The sequence below is a fragment of the Marmota monax genome, unplaced genomic scaffold (assembly GCF_021218885.2).
Source record: "Marmota monax isolate L192 unplaced genomic scaffold, Marmota_monax_Labrador192_F-V1.1 WCK01_AAM20220418_F8-fsc00030, whole genome shotgun sequence".
Lineage (NCBI taxonomy): Eukaryota > Metazoa > Chordata > Mammalia > Rodentia > Sciuridae > Marmota > Marmota monax.
The window spans coordinates 6316619-6338206 of NW_026691988.1; the positions used below are offsets into that span (position 1 = coordinate 6316619).

The following is a 21588-nucleotide window of genomic DNA, read 5'->3' on the forward strand; positions in this document are numbered from 1 at the left end:
TTACCTTTTTCATCTTTACACTGAGAATAATCATAGTATTCTACTTCATAGTTTGCATTAATCAAGTTAATACAAAAAAGCAGTTAGAACATGCCTGCCACATAGTTTGTGTTCTGTAAAGCCCAGTTATTATTGTTTTATTACTATTATGTAATTGTGCATCTCGTGCTTCTCACTTAACCTATAATGTGCATTTTCCCATGTCAGGCTACACATATCATAAAATGTCTTTTGCTATCTGCTGACATCCAATTACTCTTTATCTAAAATACAGTAACACTAGTTTATATTTCATTCTATAAAATTGGGTGGATTTTTTTTTCTAAAGCCAGATGCCCTAACAAAAATATCATTAAAACACACTTATTTGATTAGTTGACAAATAAAATATAGATTATTCATTAAATGTGAATTTCAGATAAGTAGCAAAATTGTTCTTTTAGTATGAGTAGGTACCAAGTATGGCATGGGATATACTTACACCAAAGGAGTACTTTTTGTTCATCTAAAATTTAAATTAATTAATCCATCTTTATTTTTATTTGCTTCATGGGGCAGCCCTATGAGTGAGAGGAGAAAAAGGTGATGTGTGGGGTATGTTTACCTCACCTTGTTGTTACTAATTTTTGAAAAAAATTTAATTACTTATTAAAAATCTATTATTTGGTAAGAGGTAAATAGAAAATAAAGTGTGAAAAAATAAAAAGAAGGAAAGAAAAGGAAGACAAGTACAAAGTATTTATAGTCTCAAAAAAGTAAATTGAAGTTCCATATTAGACTTCACCAAAGTTATTTAAAAGGCATAAAACAAAGGAAGCTACTTATGAGTAGCTATTAGTTTTATGCTTTAAAAGCACTACAGGAAATTCATTCTGGTGATGATCAACACTGTGTTTTATGGAACTATTCTAGGCTTTCTGATTTCCTGGTAGAATATGCCCCCTATGTGGCAGTCCATGCGTGAAAAAGACTTTTGTGAAGTTCAGCTGAGGATTATCCATACACCAAACCAATTGGTGACAACTAATGGTGACTTCCTTGCCCTGCCCTCCTCTCTCAATCATCACAGACCAGTGGGATTCTGATAAGGGGTTTCCTACTGGGCCTTGTGTAAGAAGAGACGTCTAGGGTCTCAAGGAATCTAAGAATACGATCCACTTTTGTCATTGCTTGATATTGAGTGATGCCCCAGGATTTGTATATTGAGAACTTTGAGCTGCAGGTGGAGGCAAAGGGGCCCAGAGCCTTGTCTGGAAGCTACCCTTGCAGAGGTAGTGCAATATCTTTACCCAGCTGGAACATTTACATGGGGGTTGCTAGCTGTGGGAGCAGATAACAAGCAGGTGGGGAGTGACAGCAGTCTGTTATTCCAAGTCACTGATGCTGACTTTAGGGAATAAAAGATATCATTAGCATCTCGGAGTGGGGCAAGAAGCTTATAATCCAAGTGTATCAGGCGGCTGAGGCAGAAGGATCACAAGTTTGTGAGACCCTGTCTCAAAATAGAAAAATAAAAGGTTGGGGAATATAGCTCAGTGCTAAAGAGCCCCTGCATTCAATCCTGGTAACCCCTCCACCCCCACCCCCCAAAAAAGAGGCTTCATCAGAGTGTGAAGGATTAGAAGATGCAGGCTAGTACTGTTACATATGACTTAGAAGATGAAAAAGATACTGCTGAGAAACGCTTATAACTTTACGCCATCCCCAGGGTTTCTCTCGTTTGTTTTCACCCCAAGACATCTCTCCAAAATGCATATCTGTCCGTTTCTTCTCAAAGTGTTTCCTTGGCCTCCCATTGCCAGCTGGATCAAGGCTGGGCATGAGAATGGGCATGGTACAGGTGGCACTGGCTGCCCAGGGCCCTCCAGCTGCACCTGCTCTTTTCACTCCAGGTGCCTCTTTGCTTCCTGTTGCCTTGCCATTGAACTTGCCAATAACACAGATGTCAAGTGTTACAGGACAAGATACTATTTCATGCCTTCATTACTTTGCACTTGCTATTTTCTTTGCTTTCAAGGAAGCCTGGGCCTTCCCCCTTTGCTTCTGCACTTCCCTTCCCCTAAAGATGCCTGGTGACCACTGTTTCCTCAGAGCCAGTTCAGTGTCAGTACTGCAGGGCCCTCTCTTTCCATTCCTGGCATCTCCAGAGCTTCACGTTCTCTCCTTGATACCATTCCGCATTCTTCTCACAAGATTAGTGGTACCAGGTTATTTGTTCTTGTTCTTTATCTGTCTTCTTCCCATTCATGAGCTTGTTGAGAGCCAGGCCATTTTTTGTTTGTTTGTCTGCCTATTTTCAGGCAACTAGACAGAGTCTGCTACATGGTAAGCAATCAATATTTGTTGGATGGGTGAATTCTAGAAGATACTATACAATACTCAATGCATTTTAATCTCTTCCATTCAACTGAATTCTCTAATAAATTTTCAATTCTGAACTCTCAGATTCTGTAAGTGTGGGATGAACTTTATAAATAGTGGTATTCTTCCTAGGTTCATGGCCAGAGACCCAAAACAGGGCTATGTAGATCATCCTAGCTCCTGGGTGGGTCTTTTACCCTATAATTTAGGTATGATTATATATGTTGAATTCCCGATGTAGTCCTACTGTCAACCCCTCAGACGGTTCTACCACAATGGGCAAGGGAAGCAGACCCACTGCAGTTTGATTTTAGCCCTGTGGTCTCTCATGAAGCTGTCCATTAGATTAAGAAAGAAGTTACAAGACAAGGAGACTTAATAGAACTGAAGCTTTTCAAAGAGAGTTGTAAGGGGGAAACAAGAAAATCCTTTATCAGAGTAGGTATCTGTCAGAGATATCATAGTGCTCCTGTTATAAAGGACAGCTGCCACTACATTTGATTCTACATAGGTCTTTGGAACCTGCTAATTCTCTTTCAAGCTTCAGTTTGATATGAAGTCATCTTCTCTCCTTGAGAAATCCTTCCTTAGAAATAGAGGAGTGGATTGCTTGTCAGTACCCCTGAGACTTCTCTGAGTTGAAGGGGGAGTGATTCACTCAGTGTGGCATCTAGCCTCTTTGACTAATCTCTCATATAAGATGTGTAAGTGACTAATAGATGGGAAAGTTCCCTAGAGAAAGTAACTTAATTGCTTATAAGTTTCCTGAGTCTGCTTGTATGAGAATCTCTGAGATATGCCTCAGGATAATCCAAAAATGGCTCAAAAGACTCCCTAAAAGTTTTAGGATTGCTTTTTTCCTACAAATTTTAGTCAGGAGATTTTTTTTTTCCCTTTAAAGACATTTTAATGGTCAAAAGCATGACCTAAAATTCAGCAGTGGTCTCTGAACTTGTAAATGATCTTAGAGAGTTGAAATGAAGTAAATGTTTTCAGTACCTAGAACTTGGCTCCTGGATATGTCATCTTGGGAAAAGTTTTCAATTAGCAATAATCGCACCTTGGATAAACCTCATTGGCTACGATACTGCCACTGTGCAAAGCTCTGGATATGTCATCTTGGAAACAGGGGTCTTTTTAGCTCCTGCTGGCATCTTCCAGCTTCTCTGTCCCTCTGTGCCTCTTCCAATAACACTTCTGAAGTGTGAAGTAGCTAAGTTTAAAAACATACTGACACACCTGGTACATGCCTGTAATTCCAACAGTGTGGGAGGCTGAAGCAGGAGGATTGCAAGTTTGAGGTCAACCTCAGCTATTTAGACAGACCCTGTCTTATAATACAAAAATAAAAAGGTCTGGGAATATAGCTCAGTGCTAAAGTACCATAGGTTCAATTCCCAATACCAATAAATAAATAAATAAACAAGTAAATAAACAATGATAATAAATAAATAAATACCACACTGACAAAGTTCCCCTTCTTTCTCAAAGAACTCTAGGTAAGCTCTCTAAAAAGGGAGAGGTGTGGCTGTAGATCAACTCTGCTCAAAGTAGTCCACCTCCCCCACCCCATAACATACACCTCTGTTTTGGATCTATCTGGTTTTCTCTAGCTTCCCTCTTCTTTCCAAATTTCGAACTCCTTTCTCTGACAGTGAAAAACCTGGCTCTCATTATGCACAATAGATTTACTTTTTCTTCATTCCTAAGTATAGCACATAAAATAGTTTCAGAATTGCTAACTCATACCCATGACAGATACCAATTTATTGGAGCATAATATTTGTGTGCAGTTCCTTTGTCTTCAATATTTTAATATATAGAAGAAATTCGATTTCCCAAAGCTGCACAGGTTCTTTTATTCCCCATCCCCTTAAGGGCGTTTTTCTCATTCATTTGTAATGCAGTGAGTTTCATTGGTTTTGTTGGTTTTCCATCCACCCCACTCCCATCCCCAGATTTGGTAGAGTTGGGTTATGATTAAGCTGAATGTGAAGGATGGATGGATAAACTCTAGGTTTATTGAAGGAGATAAATGACTTGTAAGTGTCCAACTTCTTCTATTCTTCTTTATCTGGTATCTGGAGAGAGGTTGTCCTGTGATAACCCAAAACTCACAGCAGTATCAAAATTGCTTTTCAGTCTTTTCTCTCTACCATTCCCCCACCCACTTCCCATTTCCTGGAATTTCTAATTAAGAGACAAACTGGTTTAAAAGCCACTCCCTTATTCTTTTAATTTGGGAGGAGATTGGAATGAACAGTGAAGAGGCTAAAAGGTCAATGGTGGGTGGGTTTAGGTACAGTAGATAGTATTAGAGACAGTAGTCAGAGGTAGTCTAAGTGTAAAATAGAGATTTTAGCAGAATCCATAGTTTGATGTTTGGATGGTTCGTGGTCCTAATGTTAATTTAGTAATAATACAATGAAGGCAAGGCATGTCATCCTTTACCTCTTGTTGCTGAAAGCTCTGTCCTTGTCCCGATGCCAATCCAATAGCCAGGACACGGTTTTGAAAAAAAGGAATAAGAAGGTTTATTGCCTTGTTAGAAAAGGAGAAACACAGGGACTCCTGTCCCAAAGGCTGTGATTCTGCCCATCAGCAGGAACAAGGGGCTTTTAAAGAGGCAACTCAAAGGCTACATTCTATGTGTTCTCTGTCTGGAGTTGTAATTTACTTGTTAAATTGGGAGATGGTCATTTCTGAGATCTTCAGGTACCATTCTGAAAGTCTGGATTACTTGGTTCTTCTGGTTCTACTCAGGGACAATAACTCTGCCTATGATGGGAAAGAAAGGTAATCCTGTTTCCCCTGAGACTAGGGATGGGGAGAGATTAAGGAGGAGCAGGGAGAAGGGAAGAGAAAGAAACATGACCATTTAAAAAATAAGTTTCGGTGGCAGAGCATAAAGTGGACCAAGGTTACACTCCAGTCTGGGTTTTTTGGATGGGCAATTACAAACCGAGATGGCATTAGGGTTAGCAGGCTCTCATTGCTATCATCTAAGCGGTTATGTTGAATTGGCAGAGCCTCATTTCCAATAAAGTATAGTTGCTTATCCCATTTCTGCTCATTCTTTAGTGTGTTCACTCTTTTATTCATGCAGCCATCTTTTCTCAGATGTAGACGTGTTTTTTTTTTTTTTTGTACTAGGAATTGAACCAGGGGCACTTAACCACTGAGCCACATCCTCAAACTCCCATCCTGCCTTTTTTATTTAGAGACAGGGTCTTGCTGAGTTGCTTAAGTTCTCACTAAATTGCTGAGGCTGCCTTTGAACTCTTGATCCTCCTACCCCAGCCTCTAGAGCTGCTGGGATTACCAACATGTGCCATCATGCCCGGTCAGACTTGGGTTCTTATTCTGAGTGAAGGATTTAACAGTAGATGTATTATAACTAGGCCACCTCTGGTCACTAGCACCCTTTTGTGTAATTTCACTGTTCTGTGAACATCCCCAGTGGACATTATCAACTCCAATATATTTAAGAACTAGACACAGAGAAGCCAAGGAATTATGCTCAGAACTACTTTTACAAAGAAAAATGCTAGGCTTTCTGTGAGGGAGTCCTTTTGAAAATCTCATGCCACAGCCTCTACTACCACTTAAATTTTGGGAGAGAGCTAACTCACTACCCACAGGCCTAGCCTTAGTGCTTTTTCCTGAAGCAGTACTAGCAGCCCAGCCCAGGCATGCAACTGAACTAGTGTAAACAGATCCCCCAATTAATGCAGAAAAACAGCCTTGTGTCAGTGCTGGGAACCCATGGGTTGGTAGAACCAGGGTGATTCATCAGGCAGGTCACAACAGGGCCAATTCCAGTTCTAAAATGCTGGTTCCACTACCATAATAAACAGAACTACAAAACAATTATGTCAAATACTGCAAACAACAATAAAGGTTGCAAAATTGCCCAAGGTGGAAGAAAGAGGTGATCATAAATACCTGAGTCAGGCTGAAGAGTAGGATTGTTTCAGATTTACAACTCAGGTAGTTGGTAATATGGTTGACTGAAAGAAAAATGGGTATCTTTGAAGGATGTATTGACTTATGGTCTTTGGGGGAGGGTCGGCAGTTTGCAAGGGTAATTGTGTGTGTGTGTGTGTGTGTGTGTGTGTGTATGTGTTTCTTGTAATACATTGGGAAAGGAACTCTATTTTGTTTTACCTGGGAATCAGGGCCTGATTGAACATACTTAATTGTACAAAGATTGAATAGTAAATATGGCAATCTGTTTTCTCAGGAAATAGGACCTGAATCTTTGGTTTGAATGAATATCATTTTTCCCCCATATGCTTGACCATTAAAGTTAATATTGGTGGGTATAGTGGTATGTGCCTACCTACGATCCAGCTACTTTGGAGGTGGAGGTGGGAGGGTCATGTGAACCTAGGAGATTGAGACCAGTGTGAACAATATAGCAAGACCTCAGATCAAAAAGATGGAAAGTTAGTATTTAGAACACTTTTCCCCAGTAGAAATGTTATTTTTTCTTCTTTAGAAGTTTGCATTAATACACACACGTACACACACACACATTTCATTGTGACCCTTGGCCTCAAAGATATGAGAAAACGTGTTTGCAAATATCCAGAACTTCTCTGAGCATCATCGGAATTATGCAAGAACAGTACCGATTTATGCACTGAGGTGGGCTGTCCATTGGGGAAGAGCTCACATAAGGTTATTGGTATTTCCTGCTCCTATTAGGCCAAAACTATTGTAATAACAGCTTTCCTGGCTGGATTCAGGTGCCTTTGCTTCAAGTCCAGGCCAGAATCAGGAAATGCAGAGGCGTGTGTGAAAAGGAAAACTACTGGGGTGAAGGTTTGGGGTGGGGAAGGGAGAATTTCTCAATCTTTTCATGATACCAAAATGTTCTGCATGGGTATGTCATTAGAAAAAAATGACCTGTTCCTCATGGAAATTACCACTGGTCAGATTTTCCACTGTACCTTCTTCTCTGACACCATATAAATGGACTGGGAAGATCTGAGAGGCTGAGAGATTCGTCAGTCTAGGTTGTAGAATACTTTGTTGTTGTTGTAACTATTAAGAGGGTTTATATAACTTTGGGAGGCTCTTTCTTGAAGAAAAAGAATACTAAATTAGGTATGAAAATGAATATTTATTTAAAATGAGAAAAGAAATAGTAAATATTACTTTTTTTTTTTTTTTGCACTGGAGACTGAACCCAGGTGTACTTTACTATATCCCCAGAACTTTTAATTTTGAGGCAGGGTCTCCCTGAGTTTCTGGGGATCTTGCTGAGTTGCTGAGACTGGCCTTGAACTTATGATCCTCCTACCTCAGCTTCTAGAGTTGCTAGGACTATGACAGCAGAGTTTTTTGTTTGTTTGTTTTTTATTAAGCAACTGACACTTTTATGTAAGAGTCCACACAACTGTCACTGAAAATCTTAATTTTTTTGGACTGTATCCTCTTCAAAATAAAATGATTTTCTAAAGAGAATGGAATGAAAGTCCAATAGAATCCTGCTTCTTTCCCAACACTCATATCCTCACCCTTCAAGTGCCAGATGCTGTAGGACAAACCATAGCACTCCAACCTTTGGGTAGAAGCCAAAGGAGTTGACACAGGGAGGGTGAGAGGAGTAGTGGAAAGAGAAGCACATTCTTCCTGAACAAGGAGGGCTGGTATTATTGTAGCGATATTCATAAGTGACTTTAGACCACATGAAGGGATCCTGTAAAACTACACATGTCCCCAAGTCAACATTTGTTAGCTGAATCCTAAAAATGCTCAAGACTATCCATCATGAAGAGAAATCCAGTGGAGGGGAAAATTGGAGTGGAAAGAAACAGTAATATTTGCCAATTGTGATTTCATCATAAAGTATAATGAAAATATTTCATTATTACAAATTTTATAGAAACTTGTGACCTTGTGAACACACAGAGAGGCCTCTTCCTTTTCTAGGTTCTTAGAAGGAGTCCATGCAAGAGGAGAGTTCTGATGCTTAGCTTTCCTTAGCCTCCAAGAAATCCATTTGTGCTTCTATGTGAATTTGAGCAAGTGACTTAATTACCTTGCCTCAGTTTCCACATCTATAGATGTATACTTCATTGGATTCTTTTTTTTTCCTGCAATATCAGGGATTGAACCCAGGGATGCTTTACAACTGAGCTGCCATACCCACCCTACCCAAGGCCTATGTGCCCAGAGAATGGTTTGTATTTGGTGTCCTTCACTCCTTGCCTCCCATCATCTTCTTAACCCACCTCAATCAGGCCTTTCTCCCCATCACTCCACCAAAGATACCATTGTCCAGTGACCGGCAAATGCCTGGCCAAGCCCAGTCCTCACTAAATTCAGTCTCAGTGCTTTGGACATAGTCAGTCACTTCCTCTTTCTTGAAACTTTTATTGATTTGTCTTGAGTTTGGGAGTCCACACTCCTGCCTTCTTAGTCCTTCCTTCTTCATTTATTTTCCTGGCCATTGTTTCTTTTCTAATCTCTGCATTTTGGTAATGCTCAGCACCTGGACCTCAGTCCCTGCTCTGTTTTTTCTCTCTAAACTGATTGTTTAAATTATTTTGTGTAGCTTCGTGGCTTTAAGCTATATTTATACACCACTGATTTTTAAATATATAGCTTCAGACTTGACTTTCCTGCTGAGCTCTGCATTTGCTGCCTAACTCCCTATGGGGCATCTATTTGATATTTTACATCATGCTCGTCCTAAAATAAACCCTAATTCCACCATTTGGGGCCTGCTCCTCCTTCAAGCTTCTCCATCTCAATAAACTCCCCCTCTACTTGCCCAGTTACTTAATCCCAAACTTAAATAACTCCTGACTTGCCTCATCATTTTCTTTATCCAGTTCACCCACAAGTCCTGTTACACCTATTTTCAAAATTTATCTTGGCTTTGGTCAACCGGCCGTACTCTTTCACTCAAATCCAAGAATTCATCACCTGTCACTGAGAATCTTAAAAATCCTCCAAACTGATGCTATTTGCAATAAATTCTTTATGTGTGCAGCTGGAATAATCTTTTAGAACTGCAAAACAAATAAAACCTTCTATTGTTTTCCCAATACACTTAAAATGCATTCCAGGTTGGCACAGTGGCACATGCCTGTCATCCCAGCAGCTCAGGAGGCTGAGGCAGGAGGATCACAAGTTCAAAGCCAGCCTCAGCAAAAGTGAGATGCTAAGCAACTCAGTGATACCCTGCCTCTAAATAAAATACAAAATAGGGCTGGGGATGTGGCTCAGTGGTCGAGTGCCCCCGAGTTCAATCCTTGGTACACCCTCACCCGCACAGAAATACTGAAATACTGTGCATGATGGTGCATGCCTATAATCCCAGTGGCTTGGGAGGTTGAGGCAGGAAGATCACAAGTTCAAAGCCAGCTTTAGCAATTTAGAGAGGCCCTAAGCAACTTAGTGAGACCCTGTCTCTAAATAAAATATTTTAAAAGTTCTGGGGATGGGACTCTCTGGTTAAGTGCCCCTGGGTTCAATCCATAGTATGAGAGAGAGAGAGAGAGAGAGAGAGAGAGAGAGAGAGAGAGAGAGCACTTGAGATGTATATAAATAAATGTGGCTTCCATGTGCAAATGGATATGTGGGGGAGTAGCATTGTAGGAATGGAATTTCAAAAGCACATGGGATTTCTTGGCCAGCATGTGAGAGTAAATATCCCTTTATGCACCATGTTAGTTCTATCCCATTCCAGTACAAAGGATGATAAAAAGAAAGAGAATAAAATGAGGGAGACCAAGGGTTATAAGTAATCTTGGCTTGGCTTGATGTGTCCATGTTATAATATTTTTTCAAATCTTTTACCACCAAGAGATTGTTGGTCATAAGTATACACAGAGAATTTACCAGTAATAACATGCACACTATGCAAAGGAATCTTTGTTTTGCTTCTTTGGATTCTGCATTTAATCGATTGCTCATCACTTATCCCTGCCTAAGGCACAGTGAATTATCAGCATTCATCCAAATGACTCAACAAACATCAAACATCATGCTGGATGCTGTGAGATGACTCAGAGATGAATCTGAGGGGAATCAAGAATGCTGCCCCTAAAATACATGCTGGATTAATCAGCATGGTCAGCCTAGGTGCTGAGTATACCAGAGGCTCACTGGAAAATTCTTTCAACTTTGCTATGTATGTTTGAAAATTTCTATAATAAAATGTTAAAAAGAATCACATAAATTAACCCCATAGGTAACTGTTTTAGAGTAGCAAGAAAGGTCTGTTGGCATCAGATGGAGAACAATCAGAAAGACAGAGATTAGGGCTCGTTTTAATTCTCCTGGTGATTGCTGGGTGAACAAAATGCCTTCACCTCATGTTTAAAATGTTCCCTCATTTTAAATTATTGGAAGGTAGTAAGCAGCCTTTTTGTTTCATTTAATTTTATTTAATCATTAGCTTCCAGATCCTACCAGTTTGCATACTAAAAAAAATAATAACTATTTTAAATTCTCTTCACCTCTCCATATATTTGTGTCCTCAGTATGATGATGCTTTTGATAGCAGAGCACAATAAAAATGCATATAAAACAATGTACTCCAGCTTTGAGAGCTGTCTTTTCTCAGTCTTGAAGCAGAGTAGTTAAGCATGCAGTCTCTGTAGTCAGATGGCCTGCTTTATTTGAATTTCAGTTTGGTAGGACTTTGGGCAAATTACTTGACCTTTTTGTGCCTTATCTCAAGTTCCTGAGTCACTTGGAGTAATAAAAGCTCAATAAATTTAGCTATTTGCCTCCAGAAGCCTTATTTTATCTACCATCCCTTTCTCTCTGTCTCTGCCCCCTGTATCTCTATCTCTATCTGAATCTCCATAAGCCTGTTCCTCTCAGACCATTCCATCAAGAATGTGCTGTGGGCAAGGGATTCTGTCTTCCTCCTACCCTGCCAGTGACCCCTGGGGGCTTTCATGGCCTCTATTCTGTTCCCTCCCTGTATGAGGAGCTGCCTTCTTGTATCCTGTTTACCATCTTGAAGTCTCTCTGCTTCACAAATAACTACTGCCTATGGGAACATTTTCTTCACCACCACTAGTTTTTCCCTGGCCTCTCTGACAATCAGGACCTGATCTTCTGCAGTCACCTGGTCTATGGAGTTCCTTCAGATGCAGGTGAAACATTAAGCTCAAGTTAAGGACCATTGCTAGCTTTATGACAGGACACTTAGAAAAGTCAATTATATTCAAATCAACCACCTCCCCCACCAAACACCCAATATCCTAGAGTTCAACAGTTGATGTAGGCATTATTTTTAGCTTGCAAAATTTCTGGGAATTTGATTACATTTTATAATTTATGTGACACAGGTAAAATTCTAGGATTCAGTTCCCCCAAAAGATATAGAGAGATGATTTTCCATCACACAATGGAGAAGTAGTAATAATCGTCCCCAAATTTGCATTTTTAAATGATTAGAAGCAGAACTGCACAGAGAAAGCTTGTTATCTCAATTTGTCATGAAATTTCTATCTTCAAAGCTTTATAGAATCTGGTCTATAAAATCCAATATGTGTAACAAACTCAGCTGTGATATTTATGCAGTTTGGTTACATTTTATTGATTTGGGGGGACTTTTGTTTCAAGCAAATCTATGTTCCCAGAAGCAGTCGAAGCTGTGAAACCTCCATCTGGCCACATTTGTCTTTGTCCTTTAATAAGCAAAGTTAATAACTTCCAGGAGGAGAACAGGTAAATAGGAGGCTGGTTTGGCTTTTGAGGACAGTGGCTGCCTCAAACAACAATTCCAGCAGGTTCATCTGATGGTCAAAATTCACTGCTCACCTGTCTAGACAGAGGAGGTAAGACTGCCCTTCTTGCCTCGTGACTGCTGGTGCTCCTTTCAAGGTGCTGTGATGGATCTGGCAAGTTGGACTTGTAGGTTAAGATGGTGGTAGGCAAATGTAAAGAATTTATCAGAGCAAGTTGCTAACCCCTTGGAAAATCTCAGACACACACACATGTATAAAGTTTTGGGGGAGGTTAGAGACAAGAAGAGGGCAAAAAGAAAAAAAAATCAGAATCATAAATGCATTAATTTCGACATCCTCCTCAGCTAGTGTCCTCCTATCTTGTCCTGGAACTGGAGGCACTTGCACTTGGCAGCTGCAATCACTTAATAACTGCACCTTTGTCATGAAAGGTGGGCAGGGAGCAGGAATTCAATGTGATCATTGCTAACATCCATTTAAAGCCAAAGTCACAGGGGGAAGTAATTAGATTTAATGACTAGAATTTTAGAGTGAAAGTGCATGGGATTTGATTTACATAATTTCATTATATCTATACTTTAAGTTATCTCATTTAAATTGTTTGTGTTTCTATTTATGCTTTGACTCCCTGGCCTCTACTTAATAAGCAAAGTTTTCCTTGTATGAAGCAATGGAGATCTGTCACCTCTCCTTTAGGACCTTTCCATCAGCCAGGGTCAACTGCCCCAGGTCCCTCCAGAGGCAATCTTTCTTTGGTTGTTGGAATTGGAAAATGTGAGTACCTGTAGGGAATTTTAACACTCTCCACTGCCTGGGGCTCTCCCTAGCACCAGTCTAAAGCTTCCTCTTTCTGAACCTTTGGTTGTGCTTAACTACAGGCGCCTGAATAACTTGTGCTGCAGGATTTGGCTTCTCAAGGGCATCCGACACTCTTGAGAACAAAAGCCATGGGGACTTTGACAACACATTAAACAATAACTAAATATGCATTCCCAAAATGAAAATCATTCCTGCACAGCCATGCAAGGTACTTTATCTGAATTATAGAAAACAGGTAAATGGAACTAACTGATCCACCTCCGCCCTCTTTATTAGCTAGGTTGATGACACAGTGAATTCCATCAAGCTACCTTGGGACATATGCTTTGACTTATGACCTTCACTTTGGTGCTTCTATCCACTTACCATAGGAAGTGGCTGAGCTGCCTGTGCTAGCAAAGTCTTACTAGGTTAAGGGAGGGAAGTCCCTGTTGGAGGGCCTGGGAGAAGGGTAAAGCAGGCAGCAGACTTTCCAGTGATATTACTCCTCTTTCTTGGTAGAATAGGGATGACTGGGACCATGAAACAATGAATTCCATGAGAGGATCATATAATCCCATTTCCACTGAAGGAGGGAAGTTGGCCTATCTGCAGCGTGCCCCAGTGGGAGTCTGAAATGGCTATCTTCAAGCTCACTTTTCACCTTTTTCCTCTTATTTCTTTGAGAAAATTGGCGCTTTCACTAAAAATTGATTTAAAATTGTTACCTTTTAGCGATTTATCTTTCTATCAAATTAAACGCACAAAAATATTATATAAATGTATCATCGTTTAAATTCTGTTGTATAATGGTCGGCTCTCCCTACTTTTGTCATTCTTCCCCATTAAATTTGCATACATATGTGAAACATGCATTATTGGGTCTCAGCAGAACAGGCAAGACAATAACATAGACAATGATCCCCTCCATAGGTGTTTATTGGGTAGCCACTTCAATTCAGGCACTGAGCTCAGGTTCTGTGGTCCATACAAAAAACTGCAAGGCTCGATTTAGCACCCTCCTTTGCTAGTATAGTAAAGGAGATTGAATTATGAATACAAATAACTAATTCAAAGTAGAAAGTGCAAATGTGAAATATATGAAGACAGAGATGTAGGATTTCTTTCCTTTTTTATTTTTATTTTTTTTTGTACCAGGGATTGAACTCAAGGGTACTTGACCCCTGAGCCACATCCCCAGCCCATTTTTGTATTTTTTTTTTTTTAGTGACAAGGTCTCAATGAGTTGCTTAGTGCTTTGCTGTTACTGAGGCTGGCTTTGAACTCTCGATCCTTCTGTCTCAGCCTCCCAGGCCACTGGGATTGCAGGCCTGCACCACTACACCCGGAGATGTGGGATTTCCGAAGACAGTAAGGACATATCTGGTTTCGGGGATTCAGGGAGTGCTCTATAAGGAGTTAGCCTCTGCACTGAGCTCTTAAGGAGGGAAGGATTTTACTTGGAATGGTCAGTGGGTGACTGGAGATGGGGCCCACCAGATGGTGGGAAGAGTGAGAGCAAATTCAAAGCCTTGTGAAAGTGTGAACCTCTTTCTGGACCCCTATACAGTTTATGATGCAGGGCACATGCCTGGGAGCTATGAGAAGTAAGATCTACTAGAGAGAGTTCCTGTGAGTTCTTTGGTGTTGAGCCAGGGAATTCAAATTTTACTCTTGGTATTAGTTTCCAAGGACTGCTGTAATAAGCACTATAAAGTGGGTGGCTTAACCCATAGCTACTTATTCTCCCACAGTTGTGGGGGGCTAGAAGCCCAATAGCAAGGTGTTAGACGGGGCCACACTACCTCTGAGGCTCTGGGAATGGGTCCTTCCTGGTCTCTTCCAAGCCTCTGGTGGCTTCCAGAAATCTATGGGAGTCCCTGGCTTGTCACTGCATGGCTCTAGCTTCTAGCTCTGTCTCCCCATGGCCTTCTGTATGTATCTGTATATCTCTGGGGTCTTCTTTTCCTCTTATAAGGACACCAGTGATATTGGATTTAGGATCCACCCTCATCCACTATAAATTCATCTTAACTATATCTTTTAAGACCTTATTTCCAAATAAGATTGCATTCTGAGGCTCCAGGTGGTCATGAATTTGGGGAACACACCATTAAATCTACTGTACCCATTTAACAAGATCCTGTGTGTACTTTGCTGTCAAGCTAAGGAGTTTGAATGTCACCAGTTTAGAAGCCCAGGTTCAGAGAAACAATGGGCCAAGTCCTCTAGGGCAGGAAACACCCTGGGAGCCTTGGCCTTCTCCAGACTGGACCTGGTATACCTGGGGAGCTCCTAACGCCTGGCTGCCCTCAGTCTCATCTCCAACAGCCATACACCCACACACACTGTCTGGGTGCTGGGGCTCTGTGTTCCACCTCTGCTTATTGAATGTGGCCCTAGCACTCCATCTAGCTCTTTTGGGGGAGAAACTCCTGTACCCAACTGCCAGCTGCTGGCTAGGACTCATGAGTAGGAGGTAGGTGTGAGATTCAAAGCCAGTGCTTCTGTTTCTTTCCACCCTGTGGCATCTGCCTCCCATGGCTAACTTTTGGAATAATGTGTTCGTCAGATTGAGAGCAAAGAAAGAAAACTTTCACCTTAGTTGATATTTCTCAAAATATATTCTTTCTTTAAAGACAACTAAATATCCATATCAGAAGAAATATCAGTCAAAAGACATCTTTGAAGCAATCATTCATGAATAATTTTTTGAATAAATGAATACATCTAATGCTTCCTATATGATAGGCACTGTACTAAATACTTTATCTCATTATTAATCATCTTAAGCTTTTTGGTGTAGTCAAACTATAACATGTTTAACATCAAAACAAAACTTAGTCCCTTTATGTTACCATTTATAGTTGCAAGAATTAAATGCAATAATGGAATATATTTAGAAGTCTTAACACATTCCACACAGTAGTCACTAGCTATTCTTGCCTTTATTAACAATACATGCTGCCAACTATCTGGTTCTAGGAGTTTTTAGTAGAATATGATATATTTTGCCTCTCAGATTTGGATTTTAATGCTTTTTTGCCATCAAAAGATTGACAGATCTTTCAGGAAAAGATTAGAGATTTGGTTCCTTCAAAGTTATGACAGACATTGCAACATGCTCCAACGTGGATACTATGGTTGCTAAGGACTGTATAGATCAGGATAAAAAAGTGTGGTGATGACAACTGTCATTTTCTTTTCTTTTATTTTTGTCACTTGGAGGTAAAAAGCAGTTTGGCAGAAGTTTGGGCTTGTGTCTGAGATATCAGGGCAACAATCTGAAAACGAATTAGTCAGCACGATGTTACCCAACCTTGTCTGACAGCTCTGCTGTCCCAAAGCTGTTCTTCACTAATATTCAGAGGAATAAAGGTGCAAATTCTTGTGTTGAAGACACTTTCTTTCTTTTCTTTCTTTTTTTTTTTTTTTTTGTGTGTGTGTGCGTGTGATCTGTTCATTGTACAAAGCACTGGAAGTCTTTCTCCTCCCCAGAGGTTGTAGCAAAGAACCCTTTCCTTGATCATGACCAGATATAAATGATCCCTTCAGGAAAGTTAACTTTCCAAAAACCACATGATTTTTTGTCATTTGTCTGAAGGGCAAAAGAGCTACAAAATGAAACTTTAATTCAGACCTGGAGAGTTTTGAATTTAGATTTAGAGGCATCATAAACAGGAATGATTCCTGTGGCAAGGGAAGCAATTTTCACCAGGGATATGACTTCTAATCACAGCACTTTATTTGTAGGATTAATATCATATGAGCATGTTTTATATAAAGTGGTAGGGAGGGAAAGAGGGAAGAAATTAATCCTGAGCCCAAATATAGCTGTGCATAAATGAGTTGGAAAAAAGTGAGTTAATTTTAACTTCGGAATGCTCACCCAATTTGTCTTGTGCAATAACAATAAAAACACAAATACATCATGTCCCGCTATGTATGAAAGTTGCAAGAGCTTGTCATTTCCACTTTTTAAAAGAAGAAGCAAATGTGTCTAGCTTACTCAAATGTTCCCTAACCTCAAAATTTCACCTTTAAATAAACATTATGGAAACTTGCTGACTCACAGTCAGTCTCCAGGGCAGCACTTCCCTTTATTTGGTTCTGGAAGAACCAAGAATAGTGCTACCAAGAGAGTGGACAAGCTAAAGACCCAAGCTATTAATGCATACAAAAGTATGAACAGATACATTTTTTAATTTATTCTTTTTAGTAAGATACATTTATGTTAATTGGCAAAAAATCTGCATGAGAGTATCTCTAAACAATTCGCTTAAGAATTGTTTTATTGTTGCTGTTGTTGTTTAAATACTAAACCAAATGATAAAGTCTGGGTTTTAGGTTTGCAGGTGGAGCCTGGCCTTATTCTCCACGTCTGGCAGATTAGGTTCCATGATGTGTAGGACTGACATTATTATTGATAGTACCAATGGCACTTAATATTGGCTTTTGTGTTTCTCTTCTCAATTGTGTGGATCTCTCAAGGACAGGACAGTTGTCCATCTTGGCTTTAGTAAGAGAACCAGAGGCTACATCAGCAAGCCAGCAGAAGATTCTGTGTGGGGCTAGATTTTTTAGTTCAATCCTGTCCAGGGTGTAGACACTTTCTCAGAGCAAAAGACCTAAGAAGAAAGCATCTAGCTTGTCACCTAGGGTGAGGATCAAGAATGAAGAAAAACACCATTATTCCCATAATGTACACCAAAAACTGAAAGAGAGATGGGGAACGACTAATCTGCTTCCAAACCTTTACCACATTGCTGTCCTCTGAGCTTTTAAAAACACAAGTTTAATGAATTAATTTCTCTGCCTAGAGTCCTTCAATGATCCCAATTACTTGGGATCAAGACCAAAACCCTTACCTGCCAAGGAGGCTTTGGGTGACATGGCTTCTCTCTGTGTCCCTGCCCCTGGGAGCCACTCTCTTCCCTTTGGGCCTTGTCTCTATCCACAGTTGTTCTCTTTCAGTTCATCAAAACAGAAGGCTCCTTCCTGCCTCAGGGCCATTGCTCCTGCTGTTCCTCCTGTCTGAGTCATTGTGACTGGTGCCAGCCCTTCTGCTGCCTTTGGCTGCAGACCTCTTTTGTTTGGCCAGCCCAGAAATATTAAAAGTTTGAATTGAATTCCAGAAGGTCCAGAGTCTCCCTTGGGCTGTCAAATTCCTTGTGGTTCCACTCCTGTTAGAAGGAGGCAGGTGTTACCTGCCTGCTCCCTTGAAGGAATTTGAGTTTACAATCCCTGAACTAATTAATTCCTACTAATCAACTAGTGCTGCCCAAATGTCATTCCTTCAAGGGAGCCTTCAGATCCCCACACTCTCAAAACATCCAGTACTTTCCCTCTCAGCACTCATTAATACTATAGCAAAACCATCTCAGTGTCTACTGGATGATCTGGGCTCAAATAATCCCAGAAACATCCTTGCCCATCATTCTCATTTAATACTTTTAGAGAATTATTTATATTATGAAGTTGTGGAATGTTCTACCTTTATTATCTTATTATCAATAATCAAGTGCCTTCCATATGTAAACCACTGAGAACAGTGGTGAAGAAACGAGAGAATGTGGCCTTTTGAAGTGTCCATTCTAGGTAGGAATATGGCTTTAAATGCCTAATGATACAATCAATTTTTAAAATTATAATTGTAGTATAATGGGGGATGATAAAATACATGAACTTGATAAGGACAGTGACTTATACTTCTGGATTGAGTACCACAGAACAGAAGAAATGAATGCAAACAGAGAGAGCTCTCAGATTCCCTACACTTGGTTAAACCAGAGCAGCTATATATTTATCATACATCTTCTCTCCCTCATGTAAATATAATGGACTTCTGCACAAGATTTGTCTGAACAAAGCTTTAATCAGGGCTGGGGCAATTCTGACTTACTGATCGTGGTGTCAATAGCCTTTAGAATTTTGCTTGTCACTGAGTCTGATGAATAAGTACTTGCTGAATGATGTCAGTGTATGGCAACCTACTTATGAATGAAAATATTGTATTTTCAGAGCTAGAATCAGACTTCCATTGTGTTTCAGAATCAGGAAGTAGTGAAAGTGTCTCATTGCAGGTTGTTAGCATTACCTGCCCCACAGGATGAGGGTTTCCTCTATCTGTCCAGTCCCATTGCAAAACCAAATCAAATAGCACTCTCTTCTCCCCAAGTGATATGAATTCTGGTCCTTCAAATGCATGTCAAAAAGGTTCCTTTATTCCTGGCCCTTCCCCACACTACATTATCTTTTCTGCCTATGATCACATCCAAAACCCAATAAAACTTTCAAATATGATGCCTAGAGAATGTTTTACTAAAATTATTTTTAGAAAAGATGTGTTTATTGTTATTTGGCCTCATTATACCCAAAGCAAGCTAAAATAAAGGGAAACTTTTCCATTGTGAGAAAAGAGAAGGTATTTCCTTAATGTAATAATTAGCAGTTTTAAAAAAAGTAGTATAAAAGTGGGATAAAGTATATGGAATAGTGTGCGCCATGTTCCTGTGCTAGATATCCACTTTCCCCCCTCTTTCCCAGCCTCTCCTCACCCATTTGCACTAAGTCCTCACCTCCCAGGCAGACCTGTGTAGGTTCCGCTAATAAGCTCACTGGCAGATTAGGTTGTTGTTTATCCCACTGGTTTATCCAGCTGGAAGAGAAAGGGAGGTCAGGTCCCACATCCCCTTGCTTCCCCCGTGTAGAGCTGTCCTAGGATGGCTACATAATGACCTCCAAGGTCATAAGTCTTCTAGAAGTGACTCTTTCTACTTCTGTCTCGCTGGGGTCGCTTCCTCCTCTAACTCTTGTGACTTGAGGGTTTCAATACCTGTCATTGCTAGCCGGAACACTTCTCTCTACTGCTTGGACCATCATCCCCACCTTGCCTACATCCCATCAACAGTCCCCCAAAGTGTGTCACTGGCTTCCTTCTGGGCTATAATTGGTACATCTGCTTGTGGGGTCCATTGGTAGTGTCTCATTTGGACCAGGAATCAGAGTTATGGCATCAGACCTGGTATCCACTGGCTTAACTATATAAAGAAGTTTTTTGGAATCATATTCTACCACCTGCCTTTTCTATCAGATGTAAAAATTCAAATTAACTGTATTTGTCTTATATGCAAAAATACCTTATTTGTATCTTCTCAGCAATTTCATAATGTGTTATGTAGATACTTTGTTTTGTAGTATTGGGAGTTGAACCAGGGGTGCTCAACCACTGAGCCATATCCACTGCCCTTTTTATTTTTTATTTTGAGACAGGGTCTCACTAAGTTACTTAGAGCTTCACTAAGTTGCTGAAGCTGGCTTTGAAATTATGATCCTCCTGCCTCAGCCTCCCCAGTTGCTGGGATCACAGGTGTTCTCCACTGTGTCCAGCTGTATTTTTATTTTTATTTTTTTTTTGATAATTACATAGTTGTTGGATATTACAACTTTTCCTATCATACTACTTTTTGTTCATTCACTAATAAATCTATTTTCACTTGGCTAATTTTCTATCTTATATACTACTTATTAATTCATCCACAAACTTCTGTCATTGTTTGCCTCTCGAGTTACTAAAACATATCAGGAAACCTATTACTTCTATTTTAATTAATTTGTTAAGGGTTATCATGTACCTAGCATTGTATTTGGAATTAGGAATAAAGCACTGAACACAAGACCCTTTGGAAAAGCAGTCCTTAGATGTTTTTTTTAAGGATACTCCCTAAAATTTGTGAAAACCTATATGTTATCTTGCACATTTCCCCTCCCCCCCCTTTTTTTTCCTACCAGGGATTGAACCCAGGGGGACTTAACCACTAAGACACATCTCCAGCCCTTTTTAAAATTTAATTAATTTTTTTTTTTTTTTTTGAAACAGGGTCTCACTAAGTTGCTTAGAGCCTTGTTAAGTTGCTGAGGCTGGCTTTGAACTTGCTATCCTTCTGCCTCAGCCTCCCAAACTGTGGGATTATAGGCATGCACCACCACACTTGGCTTTCTTGCCACATTTTAAAAATCAAGCAATCATCATGTTATTTTAAAACTCAAAATACTAAATAGTTGCAAAGAATTTGATTTATAGCATTTGTGACTAGATAACAAAGCCACTGCTCTGGTGTTAAAATGGAACCTGTGATAAATTTCTTCAAAATATGGAACATTTTCCCCTAGCAATCCTATCAAATGAACATTTATTAATATTCTGAATTCATAAAAAAGTAATGAGATTCTCCTCTAATGAAACAGAGCTGACAGAGAGCTATGAAGTCTTGTCACTCATCATCCTAAATGCTTGCAAGGAGCTGAGTCATTAGAGGAACTAACTCTACTCCTTCAAAGTGAGTTCAGAGTCACAGGGTTTTTAAGTGAAAATATCAAAAGGAAGCTTAGAAGATATCTGCTCCAACCTAACTTTTTATTCTTCAGGAAAGACAACTGAGACCTAGAGGGACCAGGCACTGGCCCAAGTATTTGGTCACCTTTTCATTATTGCAAGATAGGAAGCGCTATGACCTCAGTAGTAGATTTAAGTAAAAAAACAGTTGGAGAAAAGAACAGAAATAACAATAATAACTGCATTATGCATGAATGCAAGCCCCAGATATAATAATTTATTTTTACCTTTCTCTTGTATTTTTACTATTTTATTTCCTTCATACTGTCTGTGAAGCATTTTATTTAAAGTTTTGAATTAGTTTTGCATTTC

General features: G+C 39.9%; 1 pseudogene; it reads right to left on the bottom strand.

The window, feature by feature from the left end:
* Positions 1-3271: 3271 nt before the first annotated feature.
* LOC124096951 (U4 spliceosomal RNA) lies at positions 3272-3466 on the bottom strand (annotated as a pseudogene).
* Positions 3467-21588: the final 18122 nt, after the last annotated feature.